Below are 15,521 nucleotides of genomic sequence, written 5' to 3' on the forward strand. Positions count from 1 at the left end.
GGACTAGATGAATTTGGAATATTAGGACTTTTGCTAAGTTTTTTTGAAACATTGAGTAAACAAAACAACATTTCTGTGGGAATACAAATTATTTAGTCTATCAGGAAAGAGACTATTGATTGAAAGTGGAAAACAAAGTGAAGTAATAATGAAACCTGAGACTTTGTGAATATCCAGGCAGGAAAAAGAAAAGTGAAGTTGCAAAATAACAAATAAAGGTATGGCACTTGAGGCATTTCAAAGGATTTTTGAAGAAGTGGGAGAGAAATTGATAACAAATCTGAGAGCAATAATTTCTGTACCTGTAAATGTATTTCTTGAAGAAGATTAAAGATTAAAGAAGAAGATGTGACAGATAAAAATATGGAAGAATTTGTGGATAGACAGGATAAAGAGGGGATACAAATCCTGGCTGATGGAGAAATACTGGAAAATAAAGAAATGGAGGATTATAAAATAGAGACTACAGTCAGAGTGGAAACACAAATGACAAATCAAGAGATGAAAAAGGACCTGGGCAAAGATTTGTCTTTGGATTTACAAAAGAAGGTTTCTAAAACCTTAAAAAAATCTTTGAGAAGGGAGAAAGAAAGTCTAAATAGAGATTCAATCCTATGATAGCAACTTGATGAACTAAAGATTAAGATTGTTAGAAGCAAAAGAAAGGAATTTATAGCTGACTTGTTTTCATAAAGATATGGAATACTTTTATAAGATTATGGAAACCCTTTATGAACTTTTTGCTGACATTTGGACAGAAATGGCAACAATTTTTGGATTTGTGAATGGATAACGGGGTTATAGAAAGAAGTGAACAATGTATGTAATCTCACAGGAGGTGGGGAACTATTAATTTGCCTGTTCTTGTTGCAAGGACTTTGTTCTTGTTGCATTTCTTTAAATATTCTTTTTTTCTCTCTCTCTTCTCTTCTTTTTCTTTTCTTCATGCACTTTGTATTTCTTTTTTTCTATTCTTTTTTTTATTTCAGTTTGTATTATCTTTTATATTGTAAAACTCTTTAATAAGTATTTTTTAAAAAGATGATTTATAAGCTATATCTTTTACAGCTGTTCCTTATCTCTATAGCACAGTAATGCCAATATTGTAGCAGCTTTTAGGTCAATTTAAGATGCTAGTTACTACTATAAAGCTCTTTATAGGTCCTTGTAACCTTTTGGATTGTCTTATTCAGGTAGAATCTGCCTGCCCATTTCATGTGGGTGATCCTGTCCTAACAACTTAGTGTGAAGCAAGTTAAGGTACTGTGATGGAATGGAATTATGAAGGCCAAGCTCAGGGAGATAAGCATTTTCTTAGCTCACCGGAACCACGTGGGAGGAACAAAAGGATGAGACTGGCATCTCCCTGAGGAATTCACACTGTTGTGGCTGGAGGACTTTGGGAACTGGGGTTTTAGTCTGGGAAGATTCTTGCTAGAGGTTGTAGCTAATAAACATAGCTGGACTGAATTTGCATGGTCTCTTGGAGTTCCTTGGGCTAGGCCTGACAGGTACATTGATTGGTGGCTGCATTTCCCCTCCCACTAAAATTCCCACTCCCACCTGCTGGGTGGAAAAAATGATAACCAATTCTTCTCTTTAATGTGGTGGAGCAGGTTGGGCAATGGAGGCTTGAGAAAGAGAGATCCAGGCAATTTTCTTCTTCTAGCAGCTATTACAATATAGGCAGTTAGGATATCTCTGCTGCTGATCTTGTAACAATCTTACTGCTGGTGTTTTTATTTTTCGTGATCAGGACACTCCAAACCAAGTCACTCCAGCAACCACAAGAAAGAGGACATGTGCATTGCAACTACAAGTGGCCAATAGGAGCTGGGCAGATCTCAGCCCTTGATCATATCATCATGGTTGCCACCAAAGTACCAGAAATCATGCATATGGCAAGGCTTAGGTCAGGAAAACATGGAAAACACTAATTCTTAACACCAGATCAGATAACCATGTTTGGTTTCGCCTATGGGCTGGGGATAAAATGAAGGAAGTGTCTTGGGGACGTCTTTAAGGAACAGTTAGCAATACATCTTCAAGCCGTAGTTAGGGGAAAGGGTGGATGAGCCTCTAGTGGCTACCATACATTGGGTTCAGCTGCATCTTGAGCAGAAGGAGGCTGTGTCAGATTCTGTACATTGTCCATGGGATCTCTTTCAAGTGATTGGAACTTGGTGCACAATTTGGGACTTTGTGCTGCAAAAAGATAGACATGGTGTTAGAAAAACCACTATTTTTAGAATCCATTTCTTTGTAAAGGTGGGAAGGAAAGGTGTGGAATTCAGTGACTGAGAACTCTGATTTAGTGGGGAATATTCCAGTCAATGCATGATGAATGTTGAGTCTTCTATTCCTTTGCCTGCAGCTGTAATCTGTCCAAAATCAACCTTAACCCTACCCCTTAAAACAACAAAACAACAGAATTTAATCGATCTTCAAATGCTCTAATTGATCTTCAAAGCATTTACTGTACCTGCAAATGTTCTATGCTAATCAAAGAAAAGCACAAAGTTTCTTTTTTCCAAATCTCACTTCTGATTTGGCCAAAGCAGACAGCTTGTGACTCATTCTGAGTCAAACTGGGCTGCATCCAAATTTCAGAACTGGATCTGAACCAAAGCTTCCAGCTTTTTATCTATCCCACAAATCTGATGGATTCATAAAATATTTGTCATGATTACCATGGATAGGAAGTAGATGGGTTAGAATTAACAATATATGATGCTCTTTCTTCCAGTCTTGCTTTTGTACTGTTGCTACAAAATGAATGAATGAATAAAACCCTTTTATATCTGCTCGGGCTTGTGTTTTTTAAAAAAGGGGTATATCTTTTTTAGATTTGGTCTTGTCTAACATCTGTTCGGTTTGGTGGAGCTTTAAAGGTGAATTTCTACCATTTTCTTAATTGCTATATGGAGTAATAAGCAGGTATGGCAGGTGTGACAAAACACCATTTGTCAGACAAAAAAACTGGTGAGGTTGCTACCTACCAATCAACCTAGCTCTATACCTGTGATGGAATGGAAGCATGAAGGCCAGACTCAGGGAGAAAAATGTTTCCTTTCATCTCCTGAGGCGCGAGGGAGAGATAAGAGGATGAGACTGGCACCTCCCTGAGGAATTCACAATGTTGTGGCTGGCATTACTTGGGAGCTGGGGTTTCAGTCTGGGAAGATTCTTGCTAGAGGTTGTAGCTAATAAACATTGCTGGACTGAAGTTACATGGTCTCTTGGAGTTCCTTGGGCTAGGCCTGACAATACCCCAGCATATTCATGATCAACCCTCAGCTTCTCCTTCACTTTTATTCTGCAGAATGGGCACATTTTCAAACAAAGCACCGGGCTAAAACTATGCACCCTTTTGATATCCCAAGAACGCTTATGGGCTGCTGCAGAATTCTAGGAACTAAAGAGAATTCTGGAGGCTGATGTTTTTCTTTCCAGGTTCCTCTTTAATTTTGATTAAAATTAAAATCCTTAAAAACAACAAGAAGAGAAATTGAGTGAGACAATGTGTCTGGTGGGCATAAAGAGAATTGCTGGCAGGAATACTGGTGTCCATGGGTAGCATCATTGGGAATCTCAGCGCTAGGCTAAAATGTGGTTGCTGGTTTGTGGCATATGCCATCCCAGCTTGGTTCTGCTTCTGGTAATTTTTTTTTTTTTTTTGCTTAGAAAAGTAGTAATCATGTCTAGCTAGGGAACTAGGAGAAGGAACTATGGCCTTGTTGCCAACAACTTCCATTCCTGTCCCTCCCTAAGCAACAGCCACCATTCTCTTGCTCCTGCTAACAAGCTCCAACTTGCATTCTGATTGGGCTGAATGTGTAGGAGTAAGGAAAAGGGGGAGGGGATTCCATTTTCATTTTAAAGTGAAATTGTCTACTTATCTTGATCACTTATGTCAAAAAGGATAAGATCAAATAAGTATTCACACCACACGGGGGAGTTGACTGGGTGTGTTAATTTGGCTCCCGAAAAGACTGAAGGCTCTTCCGAGTGGCAGTCTCAATGCTGAGTGTTTGTCTTCTATGCTGAAAGTGTAGGAGACAATGAAGCTGGATTAAGAAATGGCTGTCCAGATTTCAATCCATTCTTCGGTTTGGGCCAGGTGTTCTGTCTGCACAGCAGTTATTTTATGGACCCTGACTAGTTGATTCCCCTGGATCTCTACCCCTCCCACCTCTATGAGGAAAGCAAATGCATGTGCTTTTTGTTCATGAGTGAATCTTGGAGGACGTGCCATTTCCATTGAGAAACCTTTGGTATCATCAACTCTTCTTCAAAAAATTTTAAAAATCCATTCTCCCTTCACTTGCCTGTCATGTTCTCCATCTCTCCTGAAAGAAAGTATTAGTTATAACGTAGAGAGCAGGAATGGAAGACTTGTTTTGGAATAAATGAAGGAGGAATCACTGAAGGGCTGGGATTCACAGCTTTCTGGCAGGGAAAAAGCCCTGCATTTTTTCCCTACCACTTCTCATTCAGTCTGATGAAAGTGTATTTGCTTTAGAAATTATTCAAAGAAGAAAAGAATGTTGGGGAAGTTTCCCTGTGTGGGTCATGGTTAGTTTATTATTTATGATGAGGTGGCCCAGCTGTGTGTGTGAATGTCCTGTCTTTCACTGCAGGATCATGTCTCTCTCACGGCCTGCAGAATCTTTGCTTTCTGCTCTTCCACTAAATCACAAGAGAAGGCTTTATGAGGGAATCTTCCAATCAGCCTTTTTCAGCCAGGGAAGCCTCAACATGAGAAAAGGCTGTTAACAGAATACTCCAGTCAGTACCACCTCCAACAAGAGGATAAACTCAAAAGCACAACTACAAAAAAATTTTTAAAAACCCTAAAACATCAAGAGACTGTTTCAGAGAAAGAAGGGATCTGAGAAACTACAGGGTAATTAGTCACAAGGAGTCCAGGTTGACATGACAGAGATGATCCTTTATCAAGACACACTGAAAGATCCTAAAAGGATTTCATCGGTGTTCACTTAATAGACCAAGCTACTTTTGTTAGAGTTATATTTGATTATTGTGACATCTTAACATTTGCCATTTGTTTTACAGACTTTAAAATGGCATAATTTTTTTCAAATCCATCCATAGGATTTGATGGATTAATATAGGATTCCCTTTTTTAAACAAACCACAAAAAAGAACATTTCTGCTATATCTCTGGGAAGGCTTTTGCTTTTGTGTTTTTCTTGCTTGCCAACTGAGTTACATCCATGAAGCTTTGAAATGCCAATCACTTAACTGGAAAGGCATATGCTCTTTTTTTTTGCACAATTTCCCTCTCCATCTGAAAAAAAAAAAACTTTGGGAAAAGATGCACACTGAGATATTTATACTGGGTTTTTTGGTCTCCCCTTGGCCTTTGCATTCCCAATTTATTATCTGGTCTTGCTCATGCTTAATTAGAAATTATTCCCATCCATTTTCAAATGTTTAGTTATGTTTTCTGGTAAAGGATGGTAATGTTCTTCAGGATGTATAAATGTGACCACAAGGTGGCAGAGCTACTAACGTAGCATGGGACAACCCTGAAGAACAGCAAAATGTTTTTTCTTGTCTTTCTTTTTGATATAACATAAATAACATCACTATTTTTCCAAAGTTCAGGCTGACTTAATAACCATGCATGATCATTAACAGTTTCTCACCTCTTCACTCCTCTTTTCCTTCATGATACTGAATTCTTGATCCCATTGTGTTTTAAAAAGTTATTTCATGATAACTCGCAACTACTTTTTGCACACATATTTATTTGTTGACATTTATAATCTGCTGCAATCTCATGATTCTCAGCAGCATACAAGATATGAGAAGAAAAAATTAAATTATCCATGGTAAGATTCAAACCCAAACCACAGAGAGAATAAAACTCAAAAATAAAGTAACTGTAATACTATAATAGTAAAAATAAAAAGTAAAAGAAGGTGCAGTAGGTAAAAGTCACTGTAATGTTCTCCAGGACAGCTGTTTTTAATATCCTTCTAAAAACCATCGAGGAAGGGACTAGCCTGATCAAAGCAGGGACACTGTTCTACAATACTACTGCTACCACTGAGAAGCAACACCTGCCAGCCTTATTCCTAACCTCGCAGAAGTGTGAGACCACTAGAAGTTTCTCCTTGCTCTAGTAGCCCAGGCCAGTACTAGCCAAAAGGGGCATGGATCCAGACTATGGCTGGCAGAGCTCACAGTAGCAAGAACTCCTGTCCACTTCTTCAGGTTTGACTAGCTCGAACTCCTCCCAGATAATCAAGCCAGGATGTGCCTCAGTCACTTCCACTGTATCCACCCAGTACTCTCATGAGTGGCTGCAAAAGCAGGACTACTATGAGCCCTCCTCCAAAGTTCCCCTAAAGACCTCAGATCTGCTCTCTTTAAAGATCCAAGCACATCGCCTGCAGATGTGAGCTCAGCCTTACAGAATACAGGTAGTCCACTCGCTCAGTGACCATTCAAAGTTACAACAGCACTGAATGAGGGGTATTTATGACAGGTCCTTGTAGTTGTGGCTGTTGTAGTGTCCCAGCAATCCCATGATCATGATGGGGTGCTCAGCAACTAGCTCGCAATTACGATGTTGCAGCGTCCAGCTGTCATGTGATTGCTATTTATGACCTTCACTGGTAGTTTCTGACAAGCAAAGTCAATGGGTAAGCTGACAAGAGGTCTCAAATGGCAGTCATTGGACCGCTGGATGCTGCAACTGTGTGGGATTTGCCTAACGACAGCAACTGGGACTGTGGAACTGCCATTGTAAGTTGGTGCAGTCACATGACATCACACCTTACAACCATGTTGCTTAGTGATTGAGTTCCCCATCCCAACTACCATTGGTAAGTGAGGACTACCTGTACAGAAACTGTGGGAAAGTGCCTGCAGGCCTCCATCCTGGGTTTATCAAGGGGCACTCTACTATCTGATGTAGACTGCCCTGATGTAACTGATGAAAGTGAAGGAGCTATGGGCTGTAATAGACCCAGAGTTTCCTTGGAAAGGTCTACAGCAGCACTTCTGCTTGCTCAAACTGAACAACTTAACCAATGATCATCCCCTGGCTTTTATATCCTGGAATATTGGAGGGTGGAAAGTCAGATCTATTATTTCTGGCATACATCTCTAGGATATAGTTTTTCTCCGCACAGCTGTTTTGGAAGGGAAATATAAAATAATTCCTTTTGAAGCATGATAGTGTCTCTGCAGCATGGGTGTGATAGAAACCATGGCCCATGTTCTTATTCATTGTCAGTTTTATAGTATGTCACTCATCATCAGATGAATACTCCTCTTTTAAATTTCCAGGGCATTCTGGTAATTTCTATTCACATTATCTGTTAGATGATCGAGATAACTCTGTTTAATGGAAAATTTTGTTACATTATGTTTAAACTCTGCCCGCAAATGGCCAATAACAGCTGTTGACATAGGTAGGTGCAATTTTTTCTTTTTTAAAAAAATGTTTTTTAAATTCTGTATATGCTGATCTATGACCATAATAATGATTTGATTTGATTTGATTTGAAGCTGATACCATTTGGCAATGAGAACACACACATGATGATGTTTTCCGAAGTGTCAAACAACTCCACCAGATCTCAAATTCTGGCATTTTGTAATGTCAGCCAATGTACTATTTCAAATGCTCATGTTAGCATCATTGGAATAGGCAGAGTATTGCTTCAAGGTCACAAAGGAGAGATGAGGCCAATAGCCTATTGTTTTAAAATATTTAGCAATCCAGAAATGTGGTGCGCCTGAGCTGAGAAAGAATGCCTCTCAACAGTGTAGACAAGTGAACAATTCCTAAAATATCTGTTTAGACTGGAATCTTTTCAATTGTATTCAGACCACAGTTATTGGTTGCCCTGTTACACTGCAAATACATAGACGAGATACCAATGAAAAGCCAGACTACTCTTCTAGATGCTATCCTCATGCTGAATATTGCCCAGGGAAAACAAAGTAGATGGTTTGCCCCAACACCTACTAAAATATCTTGGTTCAGATTCAATTCAACTTTTAGAAGAAGTAGCCTTACGAAGCAGTATTGCATGCTTCAATATTTATATCTGATTGGTTTCTTCAGTGCATATCCCACTTTACTGCTTCTGACTCAGAGCTGAAGGCAGTTCTGAACTTTATGCAAAATGGCTGGCCATCACATGCATGCAACATGCCTATCACACTCAGCCCATTATTGGCAGAAAGACTTGCCAAAGGGGTGAATTCTCCATGATGACAAATTGTTTTTCCAGATGAGATGAGACAAGAGGTACTGGAAAAACTTAATTTAGCTGGAGGTTCTGAACTGGAAAACAGAAGTACTTGGATATCAAACATTATTTTTTTTCTAGGGGTTGCAAACATGGCCAATTGTACCAGACATGCTGCCATGAAAGGTTGTGAAAACCTGATGGCTTGATGGAGATATTCTGATAAACACATAATGTGCCACAGTTCACACAGGAAGAGTTTGCTTTATAAAGAACAAATAGGCAGTGATTGATAGCAGGCAAAAGTCATCCTTTCCCAAGCAACAAGATGCAAAGGAGCAAGAGATAGCTGTTAGCAGAGAACTCAGTTGTTGCTACGCAACTTGAAATGATCCCAAGGATCACATGTGGCTCTAGGCCATAGGCTACCTATCCTTGACCAAAAGGGGAACATGCTATAAATCAGGTCTTGATATAATCTAATTAGACTTTGGTTTGGAGCACACACGTTAAGCATCCTGTAGTTCATTGTTAATTGTTTCCAGTGGCATTGGTTTTTAAGTAGACAAGGCAGAGATTTACCCTGTGACTCAAGAATTTTTCTCCATGCAATACTAAGCATGCAAAAAATGTTTCACAGTATTGGATAAAAAATAGGAATAAATATTTTCTGTCCACAACAATGGCTGCACATGACTTTATGGTAGGATCATATCCAGACAGCTTATGGTAGCTACATGTTGAAGGATAACTCTACTACCTTATATAATTCAAGATAGGTGAGTGCCACACCACACTGTCATACAAGAACAAAACTATGCAGGAAGTATACAGGTGAGATAAAGGAAGTCAGTTGTAACTTCCCTTTCCCCCCAGAGTCCCAGAAAACGATGACAGCATCACAATGATTTCTGATAGATTTGTCAGTACTGCAAAAGTGGATTTCTGTTGGATGGAGAATGACAGCCTTTCCTTATTCTTTTGAATACTTTTTTTGGCAGGCAACATTAAATCTGTAGGCAGCCAGAGAGAAAGCTGTCAGCTGGAACAAGTCTTAGAGATGGGCAGATCTCCATTTGGAACAATCTTTTCACCTCCAGTTTTGTACACTAAGCTATAGCCAAAGTAATCACTGGGGACATTTTTTTCACATATTCTCTTTTGGATTATATCCATGAAATTGTCACATTCCTTAATGCTGTCCTTAGCCAAAAATAAACTTCATAGCCACCAGGCCTTGGAACGATTCTTATCCAGGATAGGAAAACAAAGAAACTTTTTAGGTGGAAAATTCTGAAATTCAGCAGGTCTGAGTTAATCATATTTAGAATATTAATTTCAACAGGTCTACCCTTCATGTTATTTATAATTACACCTGAAAAGGGGATATTCTAATTACAGGATATAAAATGTAGCTTGCCTCATACAGAGTCTCAGAGATGATGTTATGAAGCAGTTCACAAGAGTTGTGTAATGAGCGTAGCTGCAAATTTCTCTCTTCTCCATGAGTTCAATATTTGCACAGTGGAAACAGAAACAGAAGAGGAAGAAACTGATTGCACTGGTGAGGTGTCCAGTCTTTGTGGCAGCCACAGCAATAATGCCATGGAACTGCAATGCCCAATGGCTGGACAGGAGTAGGCAGTTCTGCAGCAGGCCAATTGGAGCCCAGCAGATTGGTGACCTCCAAAGACAACTCCATACAACTTAAAATGGAAGATCTTCTGCCATGAAAATTCCAAAATATTGCCTTCATGCCAGAACACCCTGAGCCAGCGTCAATCCTTCTCAATTTTGGACTGCTTACATTTATTTATATTTCAATGCCACCCAGCTCCAAGGTGACTCTGAGTGGCTCATAATTGAAAACAAAACAGCAACATATAAAATATAGTGTACAAGAAAAATATACAAGAAATCAACATCTGTCCAGACAAGGCACTATATATATCCCAAACACTATATATCCATTTGAGGATGTCACTGAGAAATGGTAAGTGGGGTGTTTTTGTGCCATGGCAAGCAGGCAGTGTGGATGAACTGTCTCTTTCTACCTCCCATCTCTTTCTTTGCACAGTTATTCACGTATAATATGGAGAATTTTTCCAGACTGATATTATGGGTTCCAAATTAAAATATGCATGGAGAAATGAGGAAAGTGAAAACTTTATTTATTTATTTATTTATTTATTTATTTATTTATTTATCTGCCCATCTCACCACAGGTGACTCTGGGTGGCATACAACAAAGCTAAAGATGGTAACATACATTAAAAATGTATAAAACAAAATAAAACAGAGAATAAAAGGAAGTTAAAAATAAGGGAGCGGCCTCACTAATTCCCCCATCCCCTGGAGTCCCCAGGTCTGCTGGAATAACCAAGTCTTCAGGGACCTCCGGAAGTTCAACAATGATGAGGCCAGTCTCACCTTGGGGTGGGGAGATTTCACAGCACAGGTGCCACAGCAGAAAAGGCCCACCACCTGGGGCCCACTAAATGTAGCTCCCTAGGTGACGGAACCCATAACGTGCCCACTCTGCTGGATCTGGTAGGACATGCAGATGAAATTATTTCCTACAACAGCTATCTTGGGAATAGTGGTCTACTGTGGAATAATGGTGCAGTCTGGACCATTTAAATATTTATGCTTCTGGTTGTGAGCACCTCATTGCTGGAACAACTTTTGCAGTTGCTCATAATAGTACTGTCCTTCCCTTCCCTTCCCTTCCCTTCCCTTCCCTTCCCTTCCCTTGCTGATAGTGCCTGAAACTGACGATGTTTTTACTGCCCTATTCTCTACATCCTTATTTCCAATGTATTCTTGAATCCTTTTGACTGGACTATTTTGCCATTACTTTACATTCTACTATTAGCGTCTTATAATTCTGACATAGGATTGCATGAATGCCCTGCATGTATTCATCAACTCCAATCCAATGGAACAGACTACCTGTATTTTTATTAAAAAAAAAAAAAAATCCCCTCTCACCCCTATGGGTAGTATGTGTCTTCCTCAATCTCAGGCCCTCTACTTGCTCCAGCAGTTGAAATGCTTTAAAAAAAAAAAAAAGAACACCTCACTGGAAATAGATATTAAGAAAAGAGTTACACCCCCGACTCCTTTGCCTTGAAGATGAGATATTTATTGGTAAGAATCCTTTTAACATTAAAGTTCATTGAAAGCTGAAGTTGGGTGTCCATTCTTGTCCAAATACCATTCTTCTGTAGGCATCTCCTTAGGAATGGTCACAAGTCACAACTCTGCACTTCCCCATGCACTTTTGGGGATTCAGACCATTATATTGGTATTGCTTTGATTCAATAGGCCATATCTGAACTTTATCTCCATCACTGAGGTTTCTTTGTTGATTTTCTGGGGGAATTATGAATATCTACTTTATTTGTCAGGCTCTGTAAAAGTTGAGTGACATGAAAAATCATCTGTCACAATTTGTAGAGGCATAAATTTTCAGAATAAATTAGGTGTGCAATACACTTTGTTGACAGCTCAGCCAAGCTTGCCATATGGTGAATTATGTTGATCTCCAAGCTGTTGCACATAAATGTTGTTTACCCGAGCTCTGCTGTTCATTTGTCAAGTCTGAAAGAAAATCACAGATCTCTTTTAATTGAATGGGTCTTGCACTCTTTCATTTTCTTTCAGTTTTCTCCCTCTTGGTAGTTCTAAATCCAGTTGTGCTTTTGTATCCTCAGAAACAATCTGATGGTTTTGGGATTTTTTTTTTTTTTGGTCTTGTTTTTCATCAAGGGTTACAAGTAATACACCCGTTAATTTGTTTAGATATTACCTGTCAGAAAAAAAATGCTCATTGGAGTAAAAAGCTGTTTATTAGGATGTCTTGACTATGGGTAATTATGTAGTACAGAAAAATGAATAAGGATGCAGCTGGAAGAATAAATTAGATTATACATGCTTTAGGTTGATTATCACCTATTCAGTTTTAATGTTGAATAACAGTATCATAGGAAACAAATATTTACTAAATTATAAGAACTATGCTGGATTAGGCTAAAAGTTTCTCTAGTTTTGCCATCTGTTTCTAGATGTAGCCAGTCATAAATGTCATAGATATATAAGATACTGTAGATGTGATGGGCTGGATCCAGAGCAAATTAATACTTAAATTACACTGAAAGTAATATTAAATGTTAATCATTACTAACAAATCCATGGATTTTAATGGGACTTTGGCATTATTAACTTAATAAAAATCCAAGACAATCGTGATAGTTAAGACTTCCTGTTCATTCCTAACATCTAATAATTTCATACTTCCTCTGCACGTGTAGTTTCAATTAAGCCAATTAAATAATTAATGGCCATTGACCAAAGTATCCTGCATTATGTTAATCCTGTTTTAACTACAACAATTACAAACAGGATTACAACTACCAACATATCTTGCAGTTATACATTTCATAAATTTAGTTGGAAAAAGAATACCGTCTAAAAAAGAAAATATGTATCAATCTGAAGATGGCAAAAAATGGAACAACTTTGTCATCCTATTGTGTCCAATAAACATGTCATTACCAGCCTTTTAGATTTGAGAGTGGCAACATATTTTTTTTTGTAAAATTATTCTTGTCATTTTCCATGGACAGCAACAGCAGAGTTCTTGTGGCATTACCAGACACCATTTTTCTCTACCCAGATGATGCTGAAATTTATCTTGTAATATGCAGAGATCAGAAAATAGAGGACTTTTTTCATTTCAAGTCTACTGAAGTAGATAAAAGCAAGCAGTATTTTAAAATATATTTCAACAAACCTGGAAAAGAAGCTTATGATTTTATGTTCCTTTTAGGGTCAGGGATACTTTTAGCCCCATGTACAGTTCTTATCTAGCATTTTTTTTATTCCTTTGGTCATCATGAAGTTGACTGTAGAAGCCATTGCCCAAGCCTACACTGATTTTTGAGCCTACATGAGAGGACTAAAAGTTCCTCCTAAAAACAGTCATGTGTGGTATTGTGCAAGGACTTGGATTCAAAGTGTTAAGAGAATGATATGTTCTGGGAAAGGGAAGTGTGAGGCTATAAATAGAAGAATTGTGATCTGTGTGAATACAGAGTGATATTTGTCCTCTAGCTGTTAAGAACATTCAAAATGCAGTTCAGATACAACAAATGAATTCTTTATTTCTTCACTTAACACTTTTGTTTGGACACACCAAAGCTAAGTTTTATTTATTTTAAAAGAATGGATCATGGAAACTTTCCTTATAATAAATTGTACAAATGCAATGTTACCCTGGTTTCTCTTTTACATAATCATAATCATACACACACATAGAGCAATTACAGGGGGCTCTGGAAGATATTCTTTATCTAGATCTATGGCAGTCTGGCTTCAGATCTGGGTATAGGATAGAAACTGTGTTGTCCTACCATTACTATCCTATATCTCTCAGAGGCCTGAACACATTAGCCTTCTTGAGCATCTATGGAGTTAGGATTTGGGAATGTTTTAGGAGATTCTATTCCTACCCTGATGCGCAGTTAAAGGGAAAGAGGTTGGGCCTACAGGCATTCTGCTATGGAGTGCCACAGGGTCCAGTCCTGTTTCCTATCCTATTTAACATCTACATGAAGCCATTGGAAGAGTTTATCCACCAGTCTGGATGATACTCAGTTATACATCTTTATCCTGGGCCCAATGAAAGATGTAGTGGAAGTTCTGACTCAATGTTTGGAGGATGTCAGGGTCTAGATTGGGAGGAACAGTTCAGACTCAACCCCAGTTGATAGGTTAGCTGAATTAAAGGGAGATTCAAAGAGATCAAGTTATGTTTCCTCCAGAAACACATGCATGTCATTTGGAATGCCTCAGTGATAGATGCTCTGCTAGAACATATAACACTTGTCAGGAAATGTACCATTACAATGGAAAAATTACTAAATTTCCTCAAATCAGTGGACTACTATTCTCTTTCCTGCTGAACCATAAATAAACCAGTTATACAACTAGCAGAAACGCTTAAGAAATTCATTGCAGATACTATGATGCTTGAAAGTACTGTGTTGTTAGCTTAAGGAAATTGAGAAAATGAGCTCCTGATAGACTTGTCAGCCTTGAGTCCTATATTCTTGGACAATGCTCGATCACTCTATGCTTTTGCTTGCCCTGTCCCCCTTAGGCCCAGTCCCTCATGGAAACCTGATCCGTCACTGAGGGAAAATGCAAGCGTTCTGCTTCTGTTCACTTGCTTTAGGGATCATCAGGAAGAGAAGACTTCAAGGGCTGGCAATTGCTGGTTCCTAATGCAAGCCATAGTATTTACTTCCATACATTATAGGTGCAGACCTTACTCAAGAGAACCTTCTAAGTACTTTAAGGACTTAAGAATCATTTCAGATTGTTGTGGATCTTCTGAGTGTTTCTTTCCTGCCTTTTTTTGTGCTTTGGATTCAGATTCAGTTTCTCCAGGCTTCAGTCCAATGTTTTGATGTGTGTGCCAAATGAAGATTTGGTTCTTCATTTATGGCTGTGCTAATAACCATTTGATCCCATTTATTTACTACTTCTACAGTCAAGAAATATGTGCTTTGTGGATTTGGCCTGCCTCACAGTTTGTTCCATTTACCTTCCGGTTGGGCACAACATTCTTATCTGTCCGGTAACTCCACAAACTTTGGGAAACAGTTTCAGACCAACCTATTGTTATCCTCATTACTGTGGAACTCAAAATACATTAAAATCCACATAAGGCACCTTCCAGTTGTCCGATAAGAGAGCTCCAAAAGCAGCATGAGTGGAAAGCTCTACCCCACATACAATCTGGTTGGCACTCAGAACATCTTAGCATTTGCGAGAGGGGGCTGCAAAGCCACTGATGTGCTATTCCTCCTCTCAATTTATTAAAGTGTATTTAAAAATCAGAGAAATAAAATACTTTGAGCTGGAGTCACTTAACCTGTGCAGAAAAGGGGGACCGCCCAGGAGCCAAAGACGATGCAAGAATTCCTGTTGATGGGAAAATGGCTTTTTGCAAAGAATTGGAGAGCTCCAGCCCTTCTTGAAAATCAGACACAGTGTATTTCCTGTAGAACTGCAGCTGAGTTGCAATAAATCGCCTGAGGTGAGACTATCAAAGGAACATATGGATATGGATCTGGGAATAGCAAAAGTGTTACATTTGCAGGTGTTCTAAATGCATGTATCACTTCCTACGTTTGGGAGTTATTGAAGAAAACATTTTAAAAAACAAAACAAAACTGCTGAGTTTTGTTTTTATTGCTCCCCCTCATGGAAACCAATCAA

At 38.8% G+C, this 15,521-nt stretch overlaps 1 long non-coding RNA gene across 5 annotated transcripts in view; it reads right to left on the reverse strand.

Annotated features, from left to right (window-relative positions):
• Positions 1-10,416: 10,416 nt before the first annotated feature.
• Positions 10,417-15,521, reverse strand: part of LOC107326074 (uncharacterized) — a 34,484-nt gene continuing 29,379 nt past the window's right edge. For 4 of the 5 annotated variants that reach the window (XR_015794604.1, XR_001559826.3, XR_015794605.1 and 1 more), the window contains one exon: positions 10,418-11,837. This is a non-coding gene — a long non-coding RNA (uncharacterized LOC107326074). Of the gene's footprint in view, positions 11,838-15,521 lie in introns of all 5 variants that reach the window. The other variant, XR_003084465.2, reaches the window with a different exon arrangement.

Source organism: Python bivittatus, unplaced genomic scaffold (assembly GCF_059951505.1).
Source record: "Python bivittatus isolate LINGU-HERP-01145 unplaced genomic scaffold, Pbiv_v1 ctg000070_np1212, whole genome shotgun sequence".
NCBI classification, from domain to species: domain Eukaryota; kingdom Metazoa; phylum Chordata; class Lepidosauria; order Squamata; family Pythonidae; genus Python; species Python bivittatus.